Here is a 12,697-nt window from a genome sequence, read left to right as displayed (position 1 = left end):
GGGGCTTCCAGATTTCATGGTCCTGCCCCCATTACCATTTGCTGATTGCCATGGGACTTTTTTGGGTTTGGGATGGGTTTTTGGAAGATGCCTGTGCATGAATTTGTTTTATGTGTGTAGATCAGTGCATGCCAACCAACGCACAGTCTTCGCAGTAAGGCTCTGTTCCGATGGCGTGAGCTGCTGCAGCCTTCTTCTGCCTTCACAGCCGTTGTATCTTCTGCCTGTTCTGTTTTTGAGGACTTCTTGGATCATTCTTTGTCTAGCTCCTCCCCTTTGACCTTTTGACCTTTTAGGGGGACAATGGACATGATTTCCACCACTCGACAGCTTCAAGAAAAATGCAGAGAGCAAAACCAACCCCTGTACAGGTATATGGCGTATTTGATCTGGCTAAGGCCTTCAACACTGTAAATCGTAATGCCCTGTGGACTGTCCTTCTGAAAATTGGCTGCCCAGATAAATTTGTGAACATCCTTCGGCTCCTCCATGATAATATGACAGAAACAATCGCAGATAACAACGGCTCTCAAAGTAACCATTCACGGTGGGATCAGGTGTTAAACAGGGTTGTGTTATTTCTACTTGAGTTTCCCTTTGACAAAGTGTAGGATCATGGCAATGAAAATAATGAATAGAGTTGGGGCACCAACTCTATTCATTATTTTCATTGCCATGATCCTACACTTTGTCAAAGGGAAACTCAAGTAGAAATCATATAGCAAACTGATGGAAAGCTCTTTAATCTGAGTAGGCTGAAAGCAAAGAGTAAGATTACCATAATTTCCGTCATAGAGCTTCAGCATGCTGATGACAACGTAGTGTGTGTACACTCACATGATAACCTCCAAACCATCCTAAATATCTTTGCAGAAGCTTACGAAAAGCTTGGCCTGTCATTCAGTATCCAAAAAACCAAAGTGCTGCACCAACAAGTACAAAATAACCCCTCTGGAGTGCCACAAATCCAACTCATTGGTGTAACTTTGGAAAGTGCGGATCACTTCTCCTACCTGGGCGTTTATCTTTCTACAAGGGTGACATTGATGCCAAAATCCAGCATTGCCTGGGCTTGCCCTTTTCTGCATCTTTTTGTGGCACTTCTAGAGTAACAAAATACAGTAATATAAATTCAGAATCATAGAATTTTAGAGTAAGAAGTGTCATTTAGTCCAACCCTCTGCCATGCAAGAATCTCAGCTAAATCACACATGACAGCTGGGCATCCAACCTCTGCTTAAAAAGCTCCAAGGAAGGAGAGAGTCCACCACCTCTCATGGGAGTCTGTCGCACTTTTAAACAGAAAGTTGTGTGTGTGTGCACGTGCGCCAGTTTTGTAGATTAACAAAAAACTGCAACCTGCTGAGACCTTATACCTGGGACACCATATTTCTTTGCATCCCATAAGTATAAAAATATGACAGCTGCCTTCCCTCCCCCAACCCAAAATGCCCACTTCTCATGACCTACAATTTTTTCAGCATCTCATTCCAATGTAGAGAGCACAAACTCTGCAGTTTACTTGTAGGCACACATTTTCTTTTCATATCAGAGCCTGGAGCATTTCCTATTCACAGCAAAATATAATAACTGGTTTTCAAAAAGCCTCACTTCTCAAATTCTTATTTCCCATATTTTGTTTCCTTCTCCAGTTCAAGTGTGGTTAAATTTTGGCACTCTTCTAGGTGTAGAGGAATAGCTGACAGAATCCTACACTAGCCAGTAATCTGCGTCTCTGGTCAAGGCAGAAAGAGGACTCTAAAATAGGATACCATCGCCTTTTCTATATCGTTTGCTGAGTGTGGTTTTGGAGTAGGGAGGGCAGCATTTGCATATTGAGGCCCTGTGACCACCCTGTTCCCTAAGGTGTGAATAACTAGACAACACATAGCATATTGGTTTTGGGGATCAAATAAGGCCACAACTTCATTGGTTGCAGATGTGAAGTTTGGCCATAGGAATTGTGGTAAGCAACGGTGTATGTAACTCCCACCTGTACACTGGGAGCATTTCTTTCTTTCTTTCTTTCTTTCTTTCAATTGATACAACAAAAAAGGAAAACACATTTTTTTCTTTTTTTGTAATACAAAATTACCTCATGAGAAGAGAAGACTCCCTGGAAAAGACCCTGACGTTGGGAAAGATGGAGGGCACAAGGAGAAGGGGATGACAGAGGACAAGATGGTTGGACAGTATTCTTGAAGCTGCTAACATGAGTCTGACCAAACTGCAGGAGGCAGTGGAAGACAGGAGTGCCTGGTGTGCTCTGATCCATGGGGTTCTGAAGAGTCAGACATGACTAAACGACTAAACAACAACAACAACAACAACAATAACAACAACAACATCGATTCCAGAAAAGTCAATGAAATGTGTCTCCGCAAGTGATGCTCTTGCAGACATCTTATCCATCACAGCAGGAGGGAATTAAATTTGCACTGCATAATAAACAAGGGGGGGTCCTCTCATTGGTAGCCAATGCAATTGGACCAGGATTGGTGTAATATGTTCAAACCATCTTGCTCTAGTGAGCAACCTGGTTGCTAAATTCAGCACTAGCTGAAGTTTCCGAACCGTCTTCAGACACAGCCCTACGTGTAACGTATTGCAGTAATCTAACCTTGAGGTTACCAGAGCATAGACAACAGTAGTTAGGCTATCCCTGTCCACATAGGGGCGTAGCTGGGCCATCAGCCCAAACTGATGGAAGGCACTCTTCCATGGTGAACATTTGTGCAAACACTCCCTCTTATGGTAAAAGATGGAACTAGAATTGCAACAATAATTTTAAAGACTCAGACTATTTTTCACACTATTTCAAACATTTAAAGGTAAAGGTAAAGGGAGGGATCCCTGACTGTTAGGTCTAGTCGCAGACGACTCTGGGATTGCGGTGCTCATCTCGCTTTTACTGGCCGAGGGAGCTGGCGTTTGTCCGCAGACAGTTTCCAGGTCATGTGGCTAGCATGACTAAGCCACTTTCAGGTGAACAAGAGCAGCACACAGAAAACCGTTTACCTTCCAGCCAGAGCGGTATCTATTTATCTACTTGAACTTTGACATGCTTTCGAACTGCTAGGTTGGCAGGAGCAGGGACTGAGCAACAGGAGCTCCCCCCATTGCAGGGACTCAAACTGCCATCTTCTGATCGGCAAGCCATAGGCTCTGTGGTTTAACCCACAGCACACAGGCCTAAATGCTGTTAAGGTGCTACAATCAATATGCCAGCAACTTTGGAAAACTCAGCAGTGGCCAGAGGATTGGAGAAGATCAGTGTCCATCCCAATTCCAAATAAGGGCAGTGCCAAAGAATGCTCCGACTACTGCACAATTGCACTCATTTCACACGCTAGCAAAGTTATGCTTAAAATTCTACAAGGCAGGCTTAAGCCGTATGTGGACCGAGAACTCCCAGAAGTGCAATTTGGATTTCAAAGGGGCAGAGGAACCAGAGACCAAATTGCAAACATGTGCTGGATTATGGTGAAAGCTAGAGAGTTCCAGAAAAACACCTACTTCTGCTTCATTGACTATGCAAAAGCCTTTGAATGTGTCGACCACAGCAAACTATGGCAAGTTCTTAAAGAAATGGGAGTGCCGGATCACCTAATCTGTCTCCTGAGAAATCTTTATGTGGGACAAGAAGCTACCTTTAAAACTGGATATGGAACAACTAATTGGTTCAAATTTGGGAAAGGAGTCCAACCAGGCTGCATATTGTCTCCCTGCTTATTTAACTTATATGCAGAATTCATCACGCGAAAGGCTGGACTGGATGAATCCCAAGCCAGAATTAAGATAGCAAGAAGAAATATCAACAACCTCAGATATGCAGATGACACAACTGTGATGGCAGAAAATGAGGAGGAATTAAAGAAACTCTTAATGAGGGTGAATGAGGAGAGCACAAAATATGGTCTGAAGCTCAACATAAAAAAAAACTAAGATCTTTCATATTTATCTATTAAACTCCACCTTTTCCCCTGACGGAACTCAAGCACAGAAAAAGCTATCCTTAAAAAGCCCTTAAATATTAATACAATAAAAACTATATACATATGTAAAATCTGTCTTTGTATTTTGGTCCTGGAACAACCTGGCCACCAAATTCTGCACCAGTTTGAAGTTTCCAAACCATCTTCAGAGGCAACTTCACCTCTGATACATTGCAGTAATCTAACTTTGATGTTACCAGTGCACTGGGCACCTGCTCTTACAGGGGCAAGGCAGCATGCTTGATTCAAAGTGCTGGTTTTGACCTATGAATACTTAAATGGTTCAGGGCTGCAATACCTCAAGGACTGCCTCTCTCCATATGAAACAACCTGGACCCTGTAACTAACATCTGAGGCTCTTTTCTGTATGCCCCCTCCGTGAGACACCCAGGAAGGTGGCAGCAAGAGAACAGGCCTTTTCTGCATCAGTTCCATGTTCGTGGAATGCTCACCCCAAGGAGGCTTGTCTGACACCTTCGTTACATGCATTTAGGCACCTGGTGAAAATACTCCTCTTCTCCCAGGCTTTTGGCTAATTAAACAATCCATGGCTTGCTTTTTTAATGTGTTGGGGTGTATATGTGTGTGTGTGTCATTCTTTTGTTTCATAGAATCATAGAGTTGGAAGGGACCCCAAGGGTCATCTAGTTTTAGGCCATGCAATGCAAGAATCCTGGCCACAGCCATCCCTGGGTGGGCTCAAACCACCAATGTTTTTGTTTATAGCCAGACACACTGGCACACCACGCCACTACGTTATCCATTGTTGTGCTTTTATTTTGTAATCTGCTTTGTGTCCCTCGGATGAAGGTTGGTTAACACATGATAATGATAGTGATAATAAGTAGATGCAGTTAGGTGTGTAGCCTTCAGTGTGAATCTTTTATTTTGTCTACCTTGGCTTTACAGTCTTGAATTAATTATTCCATGGTGAACATTTGTGCAAGTACTTCTTCCCCTTATGGTAACAGATGGAACTAGAACTGCAATGCTAATTTTAAGACTCAAGACTATTTTTCACACTATTTCGTGGCATTTACACAGGCCTAATAATCTGATCACTGCAGATGGTGACAGAAGTCACAAAATTAAAAGACGCCTGCTTCTTGGGAGGAAAGCAATGACAAACCTAGACAGCATCTTAAAAAGCAGAGACATCACCTTGCCGACAAAGGTCTATATAGTTAAAGCTATGGTTTTCCCAGTAGTAATGTATGGAAGTGAGAGCTGGACCATCAAGAAGACTGATCGTCGAATAATTGATGCTTTTGAATTATGGTGCTAGAGGAGACTCTTGATAGTCCCATGGACTGCAAAAAGATCAAACTTATCCATCCTTAAATAAATCAGCCCTGAGTGCTCACTGGAAGGACAGATCCTGAAGCTCCAGTACTTTGGCCGCCTCATGAGAAGAGAAGACTCCCTGGAAAAGACCCTGATGTTGGGAAAGATGGAGGGCACAAGGAGAAGGGGACAACAGAGGATGAGATGGTTGGACAGTGTTCTCGAAGCAACTGGCATGAGTTTGGTCAAACTGTGGGAGGCAGTGGAGGATAGGGGTGCCTGGCGTGCTCTGGTCCATGGGGTCACGAAGAGTCGGACACGACTGAATGACTGAACAACAACAACAATAAAGGCATTGCCCCAATACAGATTTTAGAGTTCTTCTAAAGTGTTAACATAGTTACCTTTACTCTTGGTGTGATAAAATAAACATGTGGCTATAGCTCTGTCTTTCACTATGTGAAGCATGGGTAGATTCAGGATTTTTGTTGGGGAGGGGGGCAGCCAAAGTTGTTGAACTCTTTTTAGGAAGTCAAAGTTGATGAGCTGGCAGATCATGGGTGAAAATACCCCATGAAGAGGACATTACAGGGGGGGCATTTTATATATACACACACACACACACACACACACACACACACACACACATATATATATAATATCTTTTATATTTATTTATTAAACTCCACCTTTTCCCCTGACAAAACTCAAGCATAGACAAAGCTATCATTAAATAGCAATTAAATATTAATAGAATTAAAACTATATGCATATGTAAAATCTGTTTAAAACATACAAATAATTGCAATAGATGAGTCTCATATAACCTGCATGCTTAAGTTTCATTAATGCACGATTATGGCTTTTATATGTGTGCCAGGAGAGGATGGCAAGTGTGCTGGGAAGATTCAAGGACAATCAAAGAAACATTTAAACAGTTCAGTAAAGTGTATCACAGTATAGTATCAATCTAATTTTATTGGATATACAAACAGAAACAGTATCCACACGTCTCTTCAAGAGCATCGGCTAGTCTTCTGCAGTTCTCCATGACGTATTGTTGTGAAGAGGGATTTTCAACTCTGACAAGTACTGTACGAAAGATCAGAAAAGAAAAAGGCTTTTCTCTGTGTTGATGGGATGAAAGTTCGTTAGTCTCAAATTGGACCTGATATATAAATGAGGTTGGGACGCAGGTGGCGCTGTGGGTTAAACCACAGAGCCTAGGACTTGCCGATCAGAAGGTTGGTGGTTCGAATCCCCGTGACGGGGTGAGTTCCTGTTGCTCAGTCCTGCTCCTGCCAACCTAGTAGTTCAAAAGCACATCAAAGTGCAAGTAGATAAATAGGTACCGCTCCGGCGGGAAGGTAAACGGTATTTCCGTGCGCTGCTCTGGTTTTACTTTTTTAGCCTTCAACTTGGGGGGCAGCTGCTGAGAAAGACAAAGCAGCTCAGGTGCCTTGCAAGCCCAGCGGCACTCACAAAAGAAGTTTTGGGCTGGCACATGCCTGTTGCTTTGTTCTCCGCTGCCCTCCTACAACAGCTCATGACGCCCTGTGAGCCCAGCACCATTTCTGCGAGTCTTGCAAAGCAACACAGGACTTGCAGGATGCCGTGAGTGTGCCCTTCAAAGCTGGCCAGCCGATGGGGTGGTGCTGGTCATAGCAGCGGTGCACCCTGCCCCACAACTGTGCACACCCAGGCACACACATGCCAGCCCCAGGCACTGGCAGTGGTTCTCAAGATTCCCCCACCCTCTGGGCCACACTTCCAGAATAAAAATTTGCTCTCACCAATTTTTTAATTGATAAAGAAATACATTGGAAAACAAGAAGAAACAACTCCTAGCCGTGCTTGATTTATAACACAGAACACAACTACCTTATAAAACGATCCTGGGACACCCAGAAAGCATAAAACAGTACAGTTACATAGGAACACTCCCAAAGTATAATTAATAAACAAGCCTTTTACATATGTACCTTAAGTATGTATACAAACTCAATGGGAGGCATGAGCTTGCTTTTGCCAGGTAACCTCATTTATATAGGTAAAGGTAAAGGGACCCCTGACCATTAGGTCCAGTCGTGTCCAACTCTGGGGTTGTGGCGCTCACCTCGCTTTACTGGCCGAGGGAGCTGGCGTACAGCTTCCGGGTCATGTGGCCAGCATGACAAAGCCGCTTCTGGCAAACCAGAGCAGCACTCGGAAATGCTGTTTACCTTCCCGCTGGAGCGGTACCTACGGTATTTATTTACTTGCACTTTGATGTGCTTTCGAACTGCTAGGTTGGCACCGCATCATGTGATCAATTATGCAGGTCACGGCTTACCTGCTCCCCCCAATAAAAGTTGGCACCCATGGTGTGAGGGAATTTATATATAGTACTGCCCTTCATCTGAAGATCACAGGGCGGTTTACAGTATAAAGTATTTAAAAAGACACCCCCTGAATGTCAGTTCACACCTGTATTGTGACTGCTGTGAACTTGTTCTTGCTTTTCCAGCCTCCTTCCCATTCCTTTTTCCTTGGGTGTCATGCCTTTTTCTTCAGTCTGCAAGCCTGAGGGCAGAGATAGCATTGGTAGTGAGTTTTGCAAGCTGCCCTGAGAGCCTTTTAGGTGAATATATAAATCTGCAAGTAAAGAAATAAACCAAAGAGAAAGGAAAGGTGAGTTTCTTAGTACTAGAGAAACCCATTTAGCTAAACTAGAACAACCAGTGTTGTGAAAAAAGAGGAAGGAGATCCATACCCAAATTTATTGATAAGAAGGTGCTTGTAAATGCCCTTGTTTACTTGCCTCATCCTAATTTTAAGAGGCACCTTGTCATACCTGTTCTTGGTTAGGCAAACGAAAAAGCAGCAGCAATGTGATTGCAACATTGGTATTTCTAATGCATTGGGAAACACAAGGTTTTGGTCTTGCGTTCTCAACTGTTGGCATTGGTGCAAAATATGGCTGCCACATGCACTAGATCAATCCACCGAGTGGCTGTCACCAGCGCACTCTCTTGCCTGGCATAAGCACCTGGCCTCCCAGGCCCACTGCCAGAGGTGCAATGTCCCACCAGTTCCAACCAGCACTGAACCCTGCCTGAGACCCTCCACCCTAGGCAGCTGGGTCTGTAAGCCTCCAGTTTAATATCCCTAAAGTCTAGTTTCTTCCAGAGGCATGGGTGCTCCAGAGCATGGGTATACCTAGGAGCTGTCCAGGTTGGCCCTTGCCAAGGCTGCTGGCTTAGGGAGTGCAAAAACTGTGTCTCTCCACTCCAGCTGTGGCTGGCTGGGAGGGAGGGAGGCCTGAGAGGGGGGCATCGACAAGACAGGCTACCAAAAGGCACGCTGTCCAGTGTCTCTGGAACCAGGTGGGGCTAAGCCACAGGCACACCATCACCGTCTCATCTGGGGCTAAGATCTGTGCTTTTCAAACCAGAAGCATTTTTATTAGGAATTACAGGTACAGTGGTACCTCGGGTTAAGAACTTAATTCGTTCCGGGGGTCCGTTCTTAACCTGAAACTGTTCTTAACCTGAAGCACCACTTTAGCTAATGGGACCTCCTGCTGCTGCTGTGCTGCCAGAGCACAATTTCTGTTCTTATCCTGAAGCAAAGTTCTTAACCTGAAGTGTTATTTCTGGGTTAGCGAGTCTGTAACCTGAAGCGTCTGTAACCTGAGTTACCACTGTACCAACATTCTGAAGGAGCAGAAAAGACTTTTCATGTATGGACAGTGGGACAGCAAGTCAATTGGGCGCCTGGGGCGGCAAACGTGCCCAGGGGTGGGGCCAGCCACCCGCAGGGGAAGGACGAGCCAAGGCAGGACACTCCGTGGGGCCTCCAAGGAGTCTACCTGCCTTCTCCCCCTCAGCCGCCCTACAGCTGGGGGGGGGCAGGCAGCAGGCGAACCGTTTGGGCAGCAGGGAGCCTTCCACCCAAGCCACCGCATCTCTCCCAGGAGAGACGCATGGCTCAGGTGCGCTGCAGGCCCCGTGATGAGTGCCGCCCAGCATTTTGTCACACACACACAGTTGTGAGACACGGGGTGGCCTGCCCCTACTGCACCCCCCCTTCCTCCGCCCCTGTGTATGGAACAACAGCCATGTGGGTGTTATTGGCCCAGAGTTGGAAAGATGACAGTCCCTACCAGAGAAGAATGGCAAAACAAGTTGATGGACTAGGCTGAGATGGCAAAGCTGACTGGAAAACTCAGAAACCAAGAGGATAAAAAAAAAACTTTATAAAAGAATGGGAAAAATTTATAAGTTATCTAGGAGACCACTGCAAGCAGATGGAAACAAGAGCAGGATTTTGACTCACTTGTAGTATAAAAAACATTATGGATAATATGGTTTGATATAAAAACTGGAGTATGGACTAATGTGCAGTTGTAGATGTTTAAAACAAGACTCCATGAATGGGATGGGGGGAAGTTGCGAGATTCGTAGAATCTCCACATACAGTATAATTTTATTGATGTGTGTTTATTTGTATTTTTTATTTGTAAAACTAATAAAATGTAAGGGGGGGAATCTGTGTTTTTCCTCCAGGCCAGGCCTTAGCATAGTCACCAGCTTTGCTCCTGGGTCTGCTCTGGGGGTTTTGAATATGTGTGCAAAGAGTCTTTCAGGGGTATAGCCGTTCTTTACCTTGGGCAAAGCAGCCGGAACCACGGCTGATACTGATGACTTAAAGCAGTCATAACAATAACAACTGGCTTCAGCTTGCATCTCTGTTCCTGCAACCTCGTCTTCTCCTTGCGTCATCTCTTTGTAGGCAGAGGTCAAGGGCTGCCTTAGCTGGATCCCAGCTAGGAAGAAAGTCTGGAAGGGGATTCAAGTATATTAAGTAATAAAATAATAATGGAATTGGTTTTTTATAAGCCAATGGGGACTGCAAAAATGGTGGAGGGTTTAAAGGCTGAAAACAAACCTCCCTACCCCACAGCACATTTTCCCCCCAATGGCCACCATTGACTGGTTGTGGGGCTGCTGAAGAGAAGTAGCATTTCATGACTGGAGAGCAAATATCTCACTCCCCACCCTGCACTCAGCTCTCACCTGTGGCTCTTAGGAGCTATCAGCATGTGACAGCAGCCACAACAGCTTTGACTGGCCAGCTAAACCAGGTGAGGGTAGTGAATGGGTCTCAAACCCTCGGCAAGTTAGGGACTTCCCTGCATATGAAGGGCTGAGGGGCTGGGACCAATAGTGGATCCAATGGTGAAGAAGGTGTTTTCTGCACATGGTGTAGAGAGAAGTGAGGGGCAGATGGGGCTTGTCAGCCTGGGAAGGGAGCGCATCTAGGAGAAGGAAAACTCTGATCCTAAAACTTGCTGCCTTGTGGGATATCTTTGTGAGAAGAAAAGGCAAAAGACAAATCCGGAGTGGAATCCCTAAGACAGTGGTTTTCAACCAGTTTGCCATGGCAGCCTGGGGTGCCTTGAATGATAGTCATGGGTGTCACAGACAACGCTGGCCTCTGTCCCTCCCTCCCTCCTCTGATGCCCTCTCATGTCTCTGCCTCTAGCACAGCTGTTGCAGCAGCCCTGGCTACAAGCTCACATGTGAATGGTGCCTCTGGGGCTGGTCAGGGGGTGCTGGTTGCCAGGAGCTGAGGTAGCCTCAGAGTAAGCAAACAAGCGGGCAAGGGAGCCCAGAACGCCAGAACGCCAGCCCTTGCTGTTGGGAATGGACAGAAAAGTCTCAGACCCCTGTGGGGCAGGGTGAGGAGCCAGCTCTCTTTGGGGCAGGGAGGGCAGCTCAGAGACCGGTGGTGGTGGCAGCTGCCCAGAGGACTCCCAATGAGAGGAGAAAGAAGAGGAGGCTGAGGGAACCCTCCACAAGGGAGGGTGTTTGAAAAAGGGTGAGAGGCTGCCAGCTCTGCAGGCAGGGGGTGACATAACTGGGCTCCTGAGCCCCACAGGGGTGCCACAGAAAGAATGTACTTGGTCAAGAGAGCCGCGGACACAAAAAGGTTGAAAACTTCTGCCCTAAGATGTTTAAATGGCATCTTGTATGCCTCTTTCTGGCAACCCCCACAGCCAATCTGGTGCCAAACATTGCTCTGTTTTCCTTTGGACCACATCAGCAAGGCCCAAAGGGGGGGTCCTGTTGCCTTGGCAACCTAGGGCTTCCATGCACACTGCCTAGGCTTGAGCCCCAAGTAGGTCACATCCGTGTTGCTAGCACAGTGTTTTGACTTCACCCGAGAAGCACACTCCATTGGCTCTTGAGACAGATGCATGCCGAGAGACTTCCGGTGGAGCTGCGGCCGTCGCAGGATCGTGGAATATCCCCTCTGGGAGTTCCGAGCGCACCTGGGGGAAAAAGGGGTCGCGCAAAGGCTAGGCGGACCCGGTCACTTCAAGGGGGTTTACCTTGAAGTCCAGTGTACCCAGCAGCGTCAATCACTGCACCCCAGAACCCGAGGTTTGAGTATAGACTTTGGGGAAAGGGGTGACAAGCGGACGCAAGTCGGGGACATCGCACCCCCCCCCAGCGGCGCAAAGCCTCGAGATCCGGATAAAAGCAGCCCGCTTCCAAGACAGAAGAGTAAGAAGATAAAGAAGATCGGGGCAACGAGAAAGATCAAAGTTGCCCATAATTTAAGAATTGACAGCTGTACAGATTTGGACGGGAATAAGAGGCGCAAAAAGGGAGTCCGTCTCTACTCTGGCGAAAAAATGGCACTGGGCATGACTGTGCAAGACGAACAAAAACAGCGTACCTCTAAACTGTCCTTTGGTTGTTTTCTTTTCAGGAGTGGCCCATCCCTTTTCACCACCTGAGGCAGAATGGAAGGTGCAGTACTCCTGCCACCACCACTTCACTGAGCAGGGTTGCATGGGCAGGGATGGGTGTTAGTAATATGGCATCCTGAATGAAGACAAAATATGGTGCGCATACACCACAATATTCTTATTTTCACAATAATTTATTTTAGTACAAACAAAATAGGAAATTCTTTCCAGTAGCACCTTAGAGACCAACTGAGTTTGTTCTTGGTATGAGCTTTCGTGTGCATGCACACTTCTTCAGATACATGCATGCACACGAAAGCTCATACCAAGTGTGCAAGTGTGCATGCACACGAAAGCTCATACCAAGAACAAACTCAGTTGGTCTCTAAGGTGCTACTGGAAAGAATTTCCTATTTTGTTTCGACTATGGCAGACCAACACGGCTATGCACCTGTTATTTTAGTACAGTTGCTTTTTTACTGGATCTTCTCAGTAGGTAAAGGTAAAGGGACCCCTGACCATTAGGTCCAGTTGTGTCCGACTCTGGGGTTGCGGCGCTCATCTCACATTACTGGCCGAGGGAGCCAGCATACAGCTTCCGGGTCATGTGGCCAGCATGACAAAGCCACTTCTGGCGAACCAGAGCAGCGCACAGAAACGCCGTTTACCTTCCCGCTGG

Source organism: Lacerta agilis, chromosome Z, assembly GCF_009819535.1.
Source record: "Lacerta agilis isolate rLacAgi1 chromosome Z, rLacAgi1.pri, whole genome shotgun sequence".
NCBI lineage: Eukaryota > Metazoa > Chordata > Lepidosauria > Squamata > Lacertidae > Lacerta > Lacerta agilis.
The sequence above is the reverse complement of the archived record's forward strand: the minus strand, read 5'-3'. Positions refer to the sequence as shown.